Here is a 13,645-nt window from a genome sequence, read left to right on the forward strand (position 1 = left end):
TTTCAGCATATGCCCCTCAAAAGGTCTGTGCACGGCTCTGGTGCCACCGGCATTTCAGCTGCCCAATCGCCCGCTCTACAAGTGCGAGAATGGGCATCATTGTATCTGCGCTCTTGGTCAGTTTGTGGGTTGTTGAGGGGGGTTAACAGCCACGTCTTTAATGGATAACCGCGGTCTCCTGATATGCAGTTAAATAGTTACGCTCAATAAAATAAAATAAAGTAAAACTTAGCTGTTTCCGATTCACGTATCCAAATTGTTCTTCAGATGGCGCCTTTATAGCAATGTCCGTGCAGTCGATCGCTTGCGCTTACATTAGGATAACCGGTGATCGCTGCAAATTGCGCTTTGTTTGGCTGGTCAACTGCATGGTATGGAAATCTTATATACCTGCTAGACATGCGGATGATCCCGTCCCATACAGCTGGCATTGCAGGCTCAAAGACGACTGGCTTAACCCCGAGCGGTCTGCCAGTTCCCTTTGGAACCAAGCGTTATCAGCACCTGTAAGGGAACGGGTAATGCGTGGCTCCTCGCTGTCTCCAAATTTGGACCCAACTCAGCACAGAGCTCCAAGAGGATAGCTCTTGGAAATCTGAAACATTTTATAAGCCAGTCATCATCGTGGGCCAGAAAATCACTGAGATCCCTAAAAACGCGTTCCCTTCGGATTTGGCCATTGACAATGTCCTCCAATAAGGCCAACACTGCCATTGCCATAGACTAAGGGATGTATACATTTGCAAATGCTTTTATATGTTCTAAATCACATAACTGGTAGAAAAATATTGTCTCAATTAACCCATTTTATCAATTATAAATTAATAGCAATGTTTTCCACATGTGTTGGTGCGATACTTTGTAGTGTGCAATTTTAAATAATTGCCTCTAGGAGTCGCCAAGGGACATAAAACAAACACACGCACAAAAAAATACACGTACGCCAGACATGGAGTTGGCGTGGATCAACGCACATTCTCACGTTCATTTCATCGTTAGTAAATCCAAACGTGAGCGTGAAATCTGGCGTACGCAAAGTTTTTGTGCGTACGCAGCGTTGATACATGAGGCCCCTGGACCGGCACGACTGCAAGCTGAGGGCGACAACAAGAAGATGGCCCTTCGCCCGAACAGGGACTTGAACCCTGGATCCTCAGATTAAAAGTCTGATGCTCTACCGACTGAGCTATCCAGGCTCTTGTGTTTTGTGCGCCTCTTACTTTTTATATAAGAATACTTTCTCCACAAGCCGCCCAGCAGAAGCTCACTTGCCACAGGAGCTACGGGACAAAGGCCGCACGCAATTACGTCAGAGAGAGCGAAGGCCAAACCACCGTCGCAAAAAGCTAAAGGCAAAAGGGGGAATGCCCGACCGTAGTCGGCAGGGTTCGAACCTGCGCGGGGAGACCCCAATGGATTTCAAGTCCATCGCCTTAACCTCTCGGCCATGACTACGCCTGCATGTGGACCGCCTGCTCTCGTCTCGAGGCGGGCAGCACAGGATGCCGCCGAGCTTCAGGCGCAAAATCCAACTGAAGGGTGAGTTGGCAAAAAGAAGCTGGACGTCCCCGTCGCTCAACGACAAAGGGCTGCCATGACCCGGATTCGAGCATTCTTATCTGACCGCTTAAATCTGACACCGAGCGCCTGCGTTGGTGGTATTGTGGTGAGCATAGCTGCCTTCCAAGAAGTTGACCCGGGTTCGATTCCCGGCCAACGCACAGTTTTTGGCTGCGGTTGACCTCGAAGCAGAACTCCTTCTGTGACCTCTGTCTGCACCAAAAGCTTTTGGATGAGTCGTTCAACAGCAGCAAAGAACTAGGTCTCCTCTTTGGGGAATCTAACCCCGGTCTTCCACGTGACAGGTGGAGATACTGTCCACAATACTAACGAAGATTTGCGCTTGCTGTTCTTCGCTCTCAGCACACGCGACTGCACCCAACTTGCCAAAATGAGCCCCTACTCCATGAAATACCAGATTGACCCGCCACGAGCTAAACTCTCTCAACATCTTGAATGCTACACATTACAGAGGGTCATTATTTGGACCGATTTATTTCATTTAATATTTTTTTTTGGCCTCTAATACGGGGGCATGAAAAAAGAGATGACATTACCTTGATCGGGTTTGTGAATACTGGGTGAGGGAAGGGACTTTCGTAACTTTTACTTCTCCCATTTAGAGTGAGGGGGGTGACGAAAATCATGTTGGCAGGTGTTGGCAGCCTAGATTACCCTTGGTGAGCGTAGTGGTTTACCACAGTGAGCGCACAGGTCCAAGGGCATAGAGACACATATCAAGTTTCTCGTCATCAGCGCATAAACAGCCCACCACAAGCAACGAAAAATTCATGAAGGGGCAGCATAGCAAACACTCTATGTGAACTCTGTCACATCTTTAAGCGTACGCCGCCTCACGGCAGAGCTGGGGCCTCATGTACAAAGACTTGCGTTGAATTATTACTAAAACATAGCGTACGGACAAAGCTGTAAATGTGCATACGCAGTAAAAAAATCAGATGTATGAAACACTGCGTACGCGGAATTCCACGCATTTCTCTTTGTACATCTGAATTAACGTGAAATTGAGTGCACATGCACGAGCGCAAAACCCCTCCCTGCCTCCTCCCCCGTATTAATATGGTAATGACTCCACTTTGGCAAAACCAAACGAAAAAGCAAGCAAGAGAAACTTAACAGAATGTGATTTGAAGGTGCTCCTCACCGGTAGACCGGAGAAAAACTGTTATTTGCAAGTTTGTAAAAAAAAAAAAAAAAAGGGAGACTTTAGCTGACGCGGTTAACGCAGTGGGGTTTGAACATCGCACTGTGAACGAATTAAAAAAGAAATGGTCCGATGTAAAGGTGCAGGTGGAGAACAGCGGCGACTTAGCCTACGTTTCAGCGCATCAGTCAGAGTCATAGAGCGCAAGCAGATGAACATCGTTGTCTTGTAACGGTAAAATATCTTGTTTGAATAAGTGCAACGTTGTCTTTATGAAATAAACAATAGTAGGCCTATGTCTATAAAGGTTCATATAATGCCTCACCACACGGTGTGATGTTGACATAATGTGATTTAGTTTGACACAAAGCAACCGAGTGATCCTTGTCAGCTAGGTAAAATATTTTATAAGAAATTTCTATTTAGATTTTATGGTTATCTGCTGAATTTGCTGATGCTTGTAAATTACATGATGTAATTTATTAACATTTCATCATATTATATAGCCTATATAGCCATTGAGAGGGACATCCCAGTGGATCGCAGTGTTGTTTGAATTAGTTTTGAATGTTTTAATGTTAATGTTTTAAATAAGATATATATATATAAGGGGGGGGGGGGTGCCCTTTTTTTCAGTTTCAGCATATGCCCCTCAAAAGGTCTGTGCACGGCTCTGGTGCCACCGGCATTTCAGCTGCCCAATCGCCCGCTCTACAAGTGCGAGAATGGGCATCATTGTATCTGCGCTCTTGGTCAGTTTGTGGGTTGTTGAGGGGGGTTAACAGCCACGTCTTTAATGGATAACCGCGGTCTCCTGATATGCAGTTAAATAGTTACGCTCAATAAAATAAAATAAAGTAAAACTTAGCTGTTTCCGATTCACGTATCCAAATTGTTCTTCAGATGGCGCCTTTATAGCAATGTCCGTGCAGTCGATCGCTTGCGCTTACATTAGGATAACCGGTGATCGCTGCAAATTGCGCTTTGTTTGGCTGGTCAACTGCATGGTATGGAAATCTTATATACCTGCTAGACATGCGGATGATCCCGTCCCATACAGCTGGCATTGCAGGCTCAAAGACGACTGGCTTAACCCCGAGCGGTCTGCCAGTTCCCTTTGGAACCAAGCGTTATCAGCACCTGTAAGGGAACGGGTAATGCGTGGCTCCTCGCTGTCTCCAAATTTGGACCCAACTCAGCACAGAGCTCCAAGAGGATAGCTCTTGGAAATCTGAAACATTTTATAAGCCAGTCATCATCGTGGGCCAGAAAATCACTGAGATCCCTAAAAACGCGTTCCCTTCGGATTTGGCCATTGACAATGTCCTCCAATAAGGCCAACACTGCCATTGCCATAGACTAAGGGATGTATACATTTGCAAATGCTTTTATATGTTCTAAATCACATAACTGGTAGAAAAATATTGTCTCAATTAACCCATTTTATCAATTATAAATTAATAGCAATGTTTTCCACATGTGTTGGTGCGATACTTTGTAGTGTGCAATTTTAAATAATTGCCTCTAGGAGTCGCCAAGGGACATAAAACAAACACACGCACAAAAAAATACACGTACGCCAGACATGGAGTTGGCGTGGATCAACGCACATTCTCACGTTCATTTCATCGTTAGTAAATCCAAACGTGAGCGTGAAATCTGGCGTACGCAAAGTTTTTGTGCGTACGCAGCGTTGATACATGAGGCCCCTGGACCGGCACGACTGCAAGCTGAGGGCGACAACAAGAAGATGGCCCTTCGCCCGAACAGGGACTTGAACCCTGGATCCTCAGATTAAAAGTCTGATGCTCTACCGACTGAGCTATCCAGGCTCTTGTGTTTTGTGCGCCTCTTACTTTTTATATAAGAATACTTTCTCCACAAGCCGCCCAGCAGAAGCTCACTTGCCACAGGAGCTACGGGACAAAGGCCGCACGCAATTACGTCAGAGAGAGCGAAGGCCAAACCACCGTCGCAAAAAGCTAAAGGCAAAAGGGGGAATGCCCGACCGTAGTCGGCAGGGTTCGAACCTGCGCGGGGAGACCCCAATGGATTTCAAGTCCATCGCCTTAACCTCTCGGCCACGACTACGCCTGCATGTGGACCGCCTGCTCTCGTCTCGAGGCGGGCAGCACAGGATGCCGCCGAGCTTCAGGCGCAAAATCCAACTGAAGGGTGAGTTGGCAAAAAGAAGCTGGACGTCCCCGTCGCTCAACGACAAAGGGCTGCCATGACCCGGATTCGAGCATTCTTATCTGACCGCTTAAATCTGACACCGAGCGCCTGCGTTGGTGGTATTGTGGTGAGCATAGCTGCCTTCCAAGAAGTTGACCCGGGTTCGATTCCCGGCCAACGCACAGTTTTTGGCTGCGGTTGACCTCGAAGCAGAACTCCTTCTGTGACCTCTGTCTGCACCAAAAGCTTTTGGATGAGTCGTTCAACAGCAGCAAAGAACTAGGTCTCCTCTTTGGGGAATCTAACCCCGGTCTTCCACGTGACAGGTGGAGATACTGTCCACAATACTAACGAAGATTTGCGCTTGCTGTTCTTCGCTCTCAGCACACGCGACTGCACCCAACTTGCCAAAATGAGCCCCTACTCCATGAAATACCAGATTGACCCGCCACGAGCTAAACTCTCTCAACATCTTGAATGCTACACATTACAGAGGGTCATTATTTGGACCGATTTATTTCATTTAATATTTTTTTTTGGCCTCTAATACGGGGGCATGAAAAAAGAGATGACATTACCTTGATCGGGTTTGTGAATACTGGGTGAGGGAAGGGACTTTCGTAACTTTTACTTCTCCCATTTAGAGTGAGGGGGGTGACGAAAATCATGTTGGCAGGTGTTGGCAGCCTAGATTACCCTTGGTGAGCGTAGTGGTTTACCACAGTGAGCGCACAGGTCCAAGGGCATAGAGACACATATCAAGTTTCTCGTCATCAGCGCATAAACAGCCCACCACAAGCAACGAAAAATTCATGAAGGGGCAGCATAGCAAACACTCTATGTGAACTCTGTCACATCTTTAAGCGTACGCCGCCTCACGGCAGAGCTGGGGCCTCATGTACAAAGACTTGCGTTGAATTATTACTAAAACATAGCGTACGGACAAAGCTGTAAATGTGCATACGCAGTAAAAAAATCAGATGTATGAAACACTGCGTACGCGGAATTCCACGCATTTCTCTTTGTACATCTGAATTAACGTGAAATTGAGTGCACATGCACGAGCGCAAAACCCCTCCCTGCCTCCTCCCCCGTATTAATATGGTAATGACTCCACTTTGGCAAAACCAAACGAAAAAGCAAGCAAGAGAAACTTAACAGAATGTGATTTGAAGGTGCTCCTCACCGGTAGACCGGAGAAAAACTGTTATTTGCAAGTTTGTAAAAAAAAAAAAAAAAAGGGAGACTTTAGCTGACGCGGTTAACGCAGTGGGGTTTGAACATCGCACTGTGAACGAATTAAAAAAGAAATGGTCCGATGTAAAGGTGCAGGTGGAGAACAGCGGCGACTTAGCCTACGTTTCAGCGCATCAGTCAGAGTCATAGAGCGCAAGCAGATGAACATCGTTGTCTTGTAACGGTAAAATATCTTGTTTGAATAAGTGCAACGTTGTCTTTATGAAATAAACAATAGTAGGCCTATGTCTATAAAGGTTCATATAATGCCTCACCACACGGTGTGATGTTGACATAATGTGATTTAGTTTGACACAAAGCAACCGAGTGATCCTTGTCAGCTAGGTAAAATATTTTATAAGAAATTTCTATTTAGATTTTATGGTTATCTGCTGAATTTGCTGATGCTTGTAAATTACATGATGTAATTTATTAACATTTCATCATATTATATAGCCTATATAGCCATTGAGAGGGACATCCCAGTGGATCGCAGTGTTGTTTGAATTAGTTTAAATAAGATATATATATATATAAGGGGGGGGGGGGGTGCCCTTTTTTTCAGTTTCAGCATATGCCCCTCAAAAGGTCTGTGCACGGCTCTGGTGCCACCGGCATTTCAGCTGCCCAATCGCCCGCTCTACAAGTGCGAGAATGGGCATCATTGTATCTGCGCTCTTGGTCAGTTTGTGGGTTGTTGAGGGGGGTTAACAGCCACGTCTTTAATGGATAACCGCGGTCTCCTGATATGCAGTTAAATAGTTACGCTCAATAAAATAAAATAAAGTAAAACTTAGCTGTTTCCGATTCACGTATCCAAATTGTTCTTCAGATGGCGCCTTTATAGCAATGTCCGTGCAGTCGATCGCTTGCGCTTACATTAGGATAACCGGTGATCGCTGCAAATTGCGCTTTGTTTGGCTGGTCAACTGCATGGTATGGAAATCTTATATACCTGCTAGACATGCGGATGATCCCGTCCCATACAGCTGGCATTGCAGGGCTCAAAGACGACTGGCTTAACCCCGAGCGGTCTGCCAGTTCCCTTTGGAACCAAGCGTTATCAGCACCTGTAAGGGAACGGGTAATGCGTGGCTCCTCGCTGTCTCCAAATTTGGACCCAACTCAGCACAGAGCTCCAAGAGGATAGCTCTTGGAAATCTGAAACATTTTATAAGCCAGTCATCATCGTGGGCCAGAAAATCACTGAGATCCCTAAAAACGCGTTCCCTTCGGATTTGGCCATTGACAATGTCCTCCAATAAGGCCAACACTGCCATTGCCATAGACTAAGGGATGTATACATTTGCAAATGCTTTTATATGTTCTAAATCACATAACTGGTAGAAAAATATTGTCTCAATTAACCCATTTTATCAATTATAAATTAATAGCAATGTTTTCCACATGTGTTGGTGCGATACTTTGTAGTGTGCAATTTTAAATAATTGCCTCTAGGAGTCGCCAAGGGACATAAAACAAACACACGCACAAAAAAATACACGTACGCCAGACATGGAGTTGGCGTGGATCAACGCACATTCTCACGTTCATTTCATCGTTAGTAAATCCAAACGTGAGCGTGAAATCTGGCGTACGCAAAGTTTTTGTGCGTACGCAGCGTTGATACATGAGGCCCCTGGACCGGCACGACTGCAAGCTGAGGGCGACAACAAGAAGATGGCCCTTCGCCCGAACAGGGACTTGAACCCTGGATCCTCAGATTAAAAGTCTGATGCTCTACCGACTGAGCTATCCAGGCTCTTGTGTTTTGTGCGCCTCTTACTTTTTATATAAGAATACTTTCTCCACAAGCCGCCCAGCAGAAGCTCACTTGCCACAGGAGCTACGGGACAAAGGCCGCACGCAATTACGTCAGAGAGAGCGAAGGCCAAACCACCGTCGCAAAAAGCTAAAGGCAAAAGGGGGAATGCCCGACCGTAGTCGGCAGGGTTCGAACCTGCGCGGGGAGACCCCAATGGATTTCAAGTCCATCGCCTTAACCTCTCGGCCACGACTACGCCTGCATGTGGACCGCCTGCTCTCGTCTCGAGGCGGGCAGCACAGGATGCCGCCGAGCTTCAGGCGCAAAATCCAACTGAAGGGTGAGTTGGCAAAAAGAAGCTGGACGTCCCCGTCGCTCAACGACAAAGGGCTGCCATGACCCGGATTCGAGCATTCTTATCTGACCGCTTAAATCTGACACCGAGCGCCTGCGTTGGTGGTATTGTGGTGAGCATAGCTGCCTTCCAAGAAGTTGACCCGGGTTCGATTCCCGGCCAACGCACAGTTTTTGGCTGCGGTTGACCTCGAAGCAGAACTCCTTCTGTGACCTCTGTCTGCACCAAAAGCTTTTGGATGAGTCGTTCAACAGCAGCAAAGAACTAGGTCTCCTCTTTGGGGAATCTAACCCCGGTCTTCCACGTGACAGGTGGAGATACTGTCCACAATACTAACGAAGATTTGCGCTTGCTGTTCTTCGCTCTCAGCACACGCGACTGCACCCAACTTGCCAAAATGAGCCCCTACTCCATGAAATACCAGATTGACCCGCCACGAGCTAAACTCTCTCAACATCTTGAATGCTACACATTACAGAGGGTCATTATTTGGACCGATTTATTTCATTTAATATTTTTTTTTGGCCTCTAATACGGGGGCATGAAAAAAGAGATGACATTACCTTGATCGGGTTTGTGAATACTGGGTGAGGGAAGGGACTTTCGTAACTTTTACTTCTCCCATTTAGAGTGAGGGGGGTGACGAAAATCATGTTGGCAGGTGTTGGCAGCCTAGATTACCCTTGGTGAGCGTAGTGGTTTACCACAGTGAGCGCACAGGTCCAAGGGCATAGAGACACATATCAAGTTTCTCGTCATCAGCGCATAAACAGCCCACCACAAGCAACGAAAAATTCATGAAGGGGCAGCATAGCAAACACTCTATGTGAACTCTGTCACATCTTTAAGCGTACGCCGCCTCACGGCAGAGCTGGGGCCTCATGTACAAAGACTTGCGTTGAATTATTACTAAAACATAGCGTACGGACAAAGCTGTAAATGTGCATACGCAGTAAAAAAATCAGATGTATGAAACACTGCGTACGCGGAATTCCACGCATTTCTCTTTGTACATCTGAATTAACGTGAAATTGAGTGCACATGCACGAGCGCAAAACCCCTCCCTGCCTCCTCCCCCGTATTAATATGGTAATGACTCCACTTTGGCAAAACCAAACGAAAAAGCAAGCAAGAGAAACTTAACAGAATGTGATTTGAAGGTGCTCCTCACCGGTAGACCGGAGAAAAACTGTTATTTGCAAGTTTGTAAAAAAAAAAAAAAAAAGGGAGACTTTAGCTGACGCGGTTAACGCAGTGGGGTTTGAACATCGCACTGTGAACGAATTAAAAAAGAAATGGTCCGATGTAAAGGTGCAGGTGGAGAACAGCGGCGACTTAGCCTACGTTTCAGCGCATCAGTCAGAGTCATAGAGCGCAAGCAGATGAACATCGTTGTCTTGTAACGGTAAAATATCTTGTTTGAATAAGTGCAACGTTGTCTTTATGAAATAAACAATAGTAGGCCTATGTCTATAAAGGTTCATATAATGCCTCACCACACGGTGTGATGTTGACATAATGTGATTTAGTTTGACACAAAGCAACCGAGTGATCCTTGTCAGCTAGGTAAAATATTTTATAAGAAATTTCTATTTAGATTTTATGGTTATCTGCTGAATTTGCTGATGCTTGTAAATTACATGATGTAATTTATTAACATTTCATCATATTATATAGCCTATATAGCCATTGAGAGGGACATCCCAGTGGATCGCAGTGTTGTTTGAATTAGTTTTGAATGTTTTAATGTTAATGTTTTAAATAAGATATATATATATAAGGGGGGGGGGGGTGCCCTTTTTTTCAGTTTCAGCATATGCCCCTCAAAAGGTCTGTGCACGGCTCTGGTGCCACCGGCATTTCAGCTGCCCAATCGCCCGCTCTACAAGTGCGAGAATGGGCATCATTGTATCTGCGCTCTTGGTCAGTTTGTGGGTTGTTGAGGGGGGTTAACAGCCACGTCTTTAATGGATAACCGCGGTCTCCTGATATGCAGTTAAATAGTTACGCTCAATAAAATAAAATAAAGTAAAACTTAGCTGTTTCCGATTCACGTATCCAAATTGTTCTTCAGATGGCGCCTTTATAGCAATGTCCGTGCAGTCGATCGCTTGCGCTTACATTAGGATAACCGGTGATCGCTGCAAATTGCGCTTTGTTTGGCTGGTCAACTGCATGGTATGGAAATCTTATATACCTGCTAGACATGCGGATGATCCCGTCCCATACAGCTGGCATTGCAGGCTCAAAGACGACTGGCTTAACCCCGAGCGGTCTGCCAGTTCCCTTTGGAACCAAGCGTTATCAGCACCTGTAAGGGAACGGGTAATGCGTGGCTCCTCGCTGTCTCCAAATTTGGACCCAACTCAGCACAGAGCTCCAAGAGGATAGCTCTTGGAAATCTGAAACATTTTATAAGCCAGTCATCATCGTGGGCCAGAAAATCACTGAGATCCCTAAAAACGCGTTCCCTTCGGATTTGGCCATTGACAATGTCCTCCAATAAGGCCAACACTGCCATTGCCATAGACTAAGGGATGTATACATTTGCAAATGCTTTTATATGTTCTAAATCACATAACTGGTAGAAAAATATTGTCTCAATTAACCCATTTTATCAATTATAAATTAATAGCAATGTTTTCCACATGTGTTGGTGCGATACTTTGTAGTGTGCAATTTTAAATAATTGCCTCTAGGAGTCGCCAAGGGACATAAAACAAACACACGCACAAAAAAATACACGTACGCCAGACATGGAGTTGGCGTGGATCAACGCACATTCTCACGTTCATTTCATCGTTAGTAAATCCAAACGTGAGCGTGAAATCTGGCGTACGCAAAGTTTTTGTGCGTACGCAGCGTTGATACATGAGGCCCCTGGACCGGCACGACTGCAAGCTGAGGGCGACAACAAGAAGATGGCCCTTCGCCCGAACAGGGACTTGAACCCTGGATCCTCAGATTAAAAGTCTGATGCTCTACCGACTGAGCTATCCAGGCTCTTGTGTTTTGTGCGCCTCTTACTTTTTATATAAGAATACTTTCTCCACAAGCCGCCCAGCAGAAGCTCACTTGCCACAGGAGCTACGGGACAAAGGCCGCACGCAATTACGTCAGAGAGAGCGAAGGCCAAACCACCGTCGCAAAAAGCTAAAGGCAAAAGGGGGAATGCCCGACCGTAGTCGGCAGGGTTCGAACCTGCGCGGGGAGACCCCAATGGATTTCAAGTCCATCGCCTTAACCTCTCGGCCACGACTACGCCTGCATGTGGACCGCCTGCTCTCGTCTCGAGGCGGGCAGCACAGGATGCCGCCGAGCTTCAGGCGCAAAATCCAACTGAAGGGTGAGTTGGCAAAAAGAAGCTGGACGTCCCCGTCGCTCAACGACAAAGGGCTGCCATGACCCGGATTCGAGCATTCTTATCTGACCGCTTAAATCTGACACCGAGCGCCTGCGTTGGTGGTATTGTGGTGAGCATAGCTGCCTTCCAAGAAGTTGACCCGGGTTCGATTCCCGGCCAACGCACAGTTTTTGGCTGCGGTTGACCTCGAAGCAGAACTCCTTCTGTGACCTCTGTCTGCACCAAAAGCTTTTGGATGAGTCGTTCAACAGCAGCAAAGAACTAGGTCTCCTCTTTGGGGAATCTAACCCCGGTCTTCCACGTGACAGGTGGAGATACTGTCCACAATACTAACGAAGATTTGCGCTTGCTGTTCTTCGCTCTCAGCACACGCGACTGCACCCAACTTGCCAAAATGAGCCCCTACTCCATGAAATACCAGATTGACCCGCCACGAGCTAAACTCTCTCAACATCTTGAATGCTACACATTACAGAGGGTCATTATTTGGACCGATTTATTTCATTTAATATTTTTTTTTGGCCTCTAATACGGGGGCATGAAAAAAGAGATGACATTACCTTGATCGGGTTTGTGAATACTGGGTGAGGGAAGGGACTTTCGTAACTTTTACTTCTCCCATTTAGAGTGAGGGGGGTGACGAAAATCATGTTGGCAGGTGTTGGCAGCCTAGATTACCCTTGGTGAGCGTAGTGGTTTACCACAGTGAGCGCACAGGTCCAAGGGCATAGAGACACATATCAAGTTTCTCGTCATCAGCGCATAAACAGCCCACCACAAGCAACGAAAAATTCATGAAGGGGCAGCATAGCAAACACTCTATGTGAACTCTGTCACATCTTTAAGCGTACGCCGCCTCACGGCAGAGCTGGACCGGCACGACTGCAAGCTGAGGGCGACAACAAGAAGATGGCCCTTCACCGGAACAAGGACTTGAACCCTGGACCCTCAGAGTAAAAAAAAGTCTAATGCTCTACCGACTGAGCTAGCCAGGCTCTTGTTTTTTGCGCGCTTCTTACTTTTTATATAAGAACACTTTCTCCACAAGCCGCCCGGCAGAAGCTCACTTGCCACAGGAGCTACGGGACAAAGGCCGCACGCAATTACGTCAGAGAGAGCGAAGGCCAAAGGCCTTGGAAGGCCCAACCACCGTCGCAAAAAGCTAAAGGTAAAAGGGGGAATGCCCGACCGTAGTCGGCAGGGTTCGAACCTGCGCGGGGAGACCCCAATGGATTTCGAGTCCATCGCCTTAACCTCTCGGCCACGACTACGCCGTGCATATGGACCGCCTGCTCCCTTGTCTCGAGGCGGGCAGCACAGGATGCCGCCGAGCTTCAGGCGCAAAATCCAACTGAAGGGTGAGTTGGCAAAAAGAAGCTGGACGTCCCCGTCGCTCAACGACAAAGGGCTGCCATGACCCGGATTCGAGCATTCTTTTCTGACCACTTAAATCTTGCACTGAGCGCCTGCGTTGGTGGTATTGTGGGGAGCATAGCTGCCTTCTAAGCAGTTGACCTGGGTTCGATTCCCGGCCAACGCGTTGTTTTCGGCTGCGGTTGACCTCGAAGCAGAACTCCTTCTGTGACCTCTGTCTGCACCAAAAGCTTTTGGATGAGTCGTTCGACAGCAGCAGAGAGCTAGGTCTCCTCGTTGGGGAATCTAACCCCGGTCTTCCACGTGACAGGGGGAGATACTGTCCACCATACTAACAAAGAGTTGCGCTTGCTGTTCTTCGCTCCCAGCACACGCGACTGCACCCAACTTGCCAAAACGAGCCCCTACTCCATGAAATACCAGATTGACCAGCCACGAGCTAAAGTCTCTCAATATCTTGAATGCTATACATTACAGTGGGTCATTATTTGGACCGCTTTATTTCATTTAATATTTTTTTTGGCCTCTAATACGGGGGCATGAAAAAAGAGATGACATTACCTTGATCGGGTTTGTGAATACTGGGTGAGGGAAGGGACTTTCATAACTTTTACTTCTCCCATTTGGAGAGAGGGGGGTGACGAAAATCAT

The 13,645-nt window shown here is 46.8% G+C and overlaps 10 non-coding genes across 10 annotated transcripts; 1 reads left to right on the top strand and 9 right to left on the bottom strand.

The window, feature by feature from the left end:
- Positions 1–1,123: 1,123 nt before the first annotated feature.
- On the bottom strand, positions 1,124–1,196 carry trnak-uuu (transfer RNA lysine (anticodon UUU)). The gene has a single exon. It is a non-coding gene; the product is annotated as a tRNA-Lys (tRNA).
- Positions 1,197–1,373: 177 nt separating this feature from the next.
- Positions 1,374–1,455, bottom strand: trnas-uga (transfer RNA serine (anticodon UGA)). The gene has a single exon. It is a non-coding gene; the product is annotated as a tRNA-Ser (tRNA).
- A 3,029-nt stretch (positions 1,456–4,484) lies between these two features.
- trnak-uuu (transfer RNA lysine (anticodon UUU)) lies at positions 4,485–4,557 on the bottom strand. Its single transcript has one exon. It is a non-coding gene; the product is annotated as a tRNA-Lys (tRNA).
- A 177-nt stretch (positions 4,558–4,734) lies between these two features.
- On the bottom strand, positions 4,735–4,816 carry trnas-uga (transfer RNA serine (anticodon UGA)). The gene has a single exon. It is a non-coding gene; the product is annotated as a tRNA-Ser (tRNA).
- A 3,009-nt stretch (positions 4,817–7,825) lies between these two features.
- trnak-uuu (transfer RNA lysine (anticodon UUU)) lies at positions 7,826–7,898 on the bottom strand. The gene has a single exon. It is a non-coding gene; the product is annotated as a tRNA-Lys (tRNA).
- Positions 7,899–8,075: 177 nt separating this feature from the next.
- Positions 8,076–8,157, bottom strand: trnas-uga (transfer RNA serine (anticodon UGA)). Its single transcript has one exon. It is a non-coding gene; the product is annotated as a tRNA-Ser (tRNA).
- Positions 8,158–11,186: 3,029 nt separating this feature from the next.
- On the bottom strand, positions 11,187–11,259 carry trnak-uuu (transfer RNA lysine (anticodon UUU)). Its single transcript has one exon. It is a non-coding gene; the product is annotated as a tRNA-Lys (tRNA).
- A 177-nt stretch (positions 11,260–11,436) lies between these two features.
- Positions 11,437–11,518, bottom strand: trnas-uga (transfer RNA serine (anticodon UGA)). The gene has a single exon. It is a non-coding gene; the product is annotated as a tRNA-Ser (tRNA).
- Positions 11,519–12,809: 1,291 nt separating this feature from the next.
- On the bottom strand, positions 12,810–12,891 carry trnas-cga (transfer RNA serine (anticodon CGA)). Its single transcript has one exon. It is a non-coding gene; the product is annotated as a tRNA-Ser (tRNA).
- A 197-nt stretch (positions 12,892–13,088) lies between these two features.
- Positions 13,089–13,160, top strand: trnar-ucu (transfer RNA arginine (anticodon UCU)). Its single transcript has one exon. It is a non-coding gene; the product is annotated as a tRNA-Arg (tRNA).
- The last annotated feature ends 485 nt before the right edge of the window (positions 13,161–13,645 follow it).

This window comes from Garra rufa, unplaced genomic scaffold, assembly GCF_049309525.1.
Source record: "Garra rufa unplaced genomic scaffold, GarRuf1.0 hap1_unplaced_005, whole genome shotgun sequence".
NCBI classification, from domain to species: Eukaryota; Metazoa; Chordata; class Actinopteri; order Cypriniformes; family Cyprinidae; genus Garra; species Garra rufa.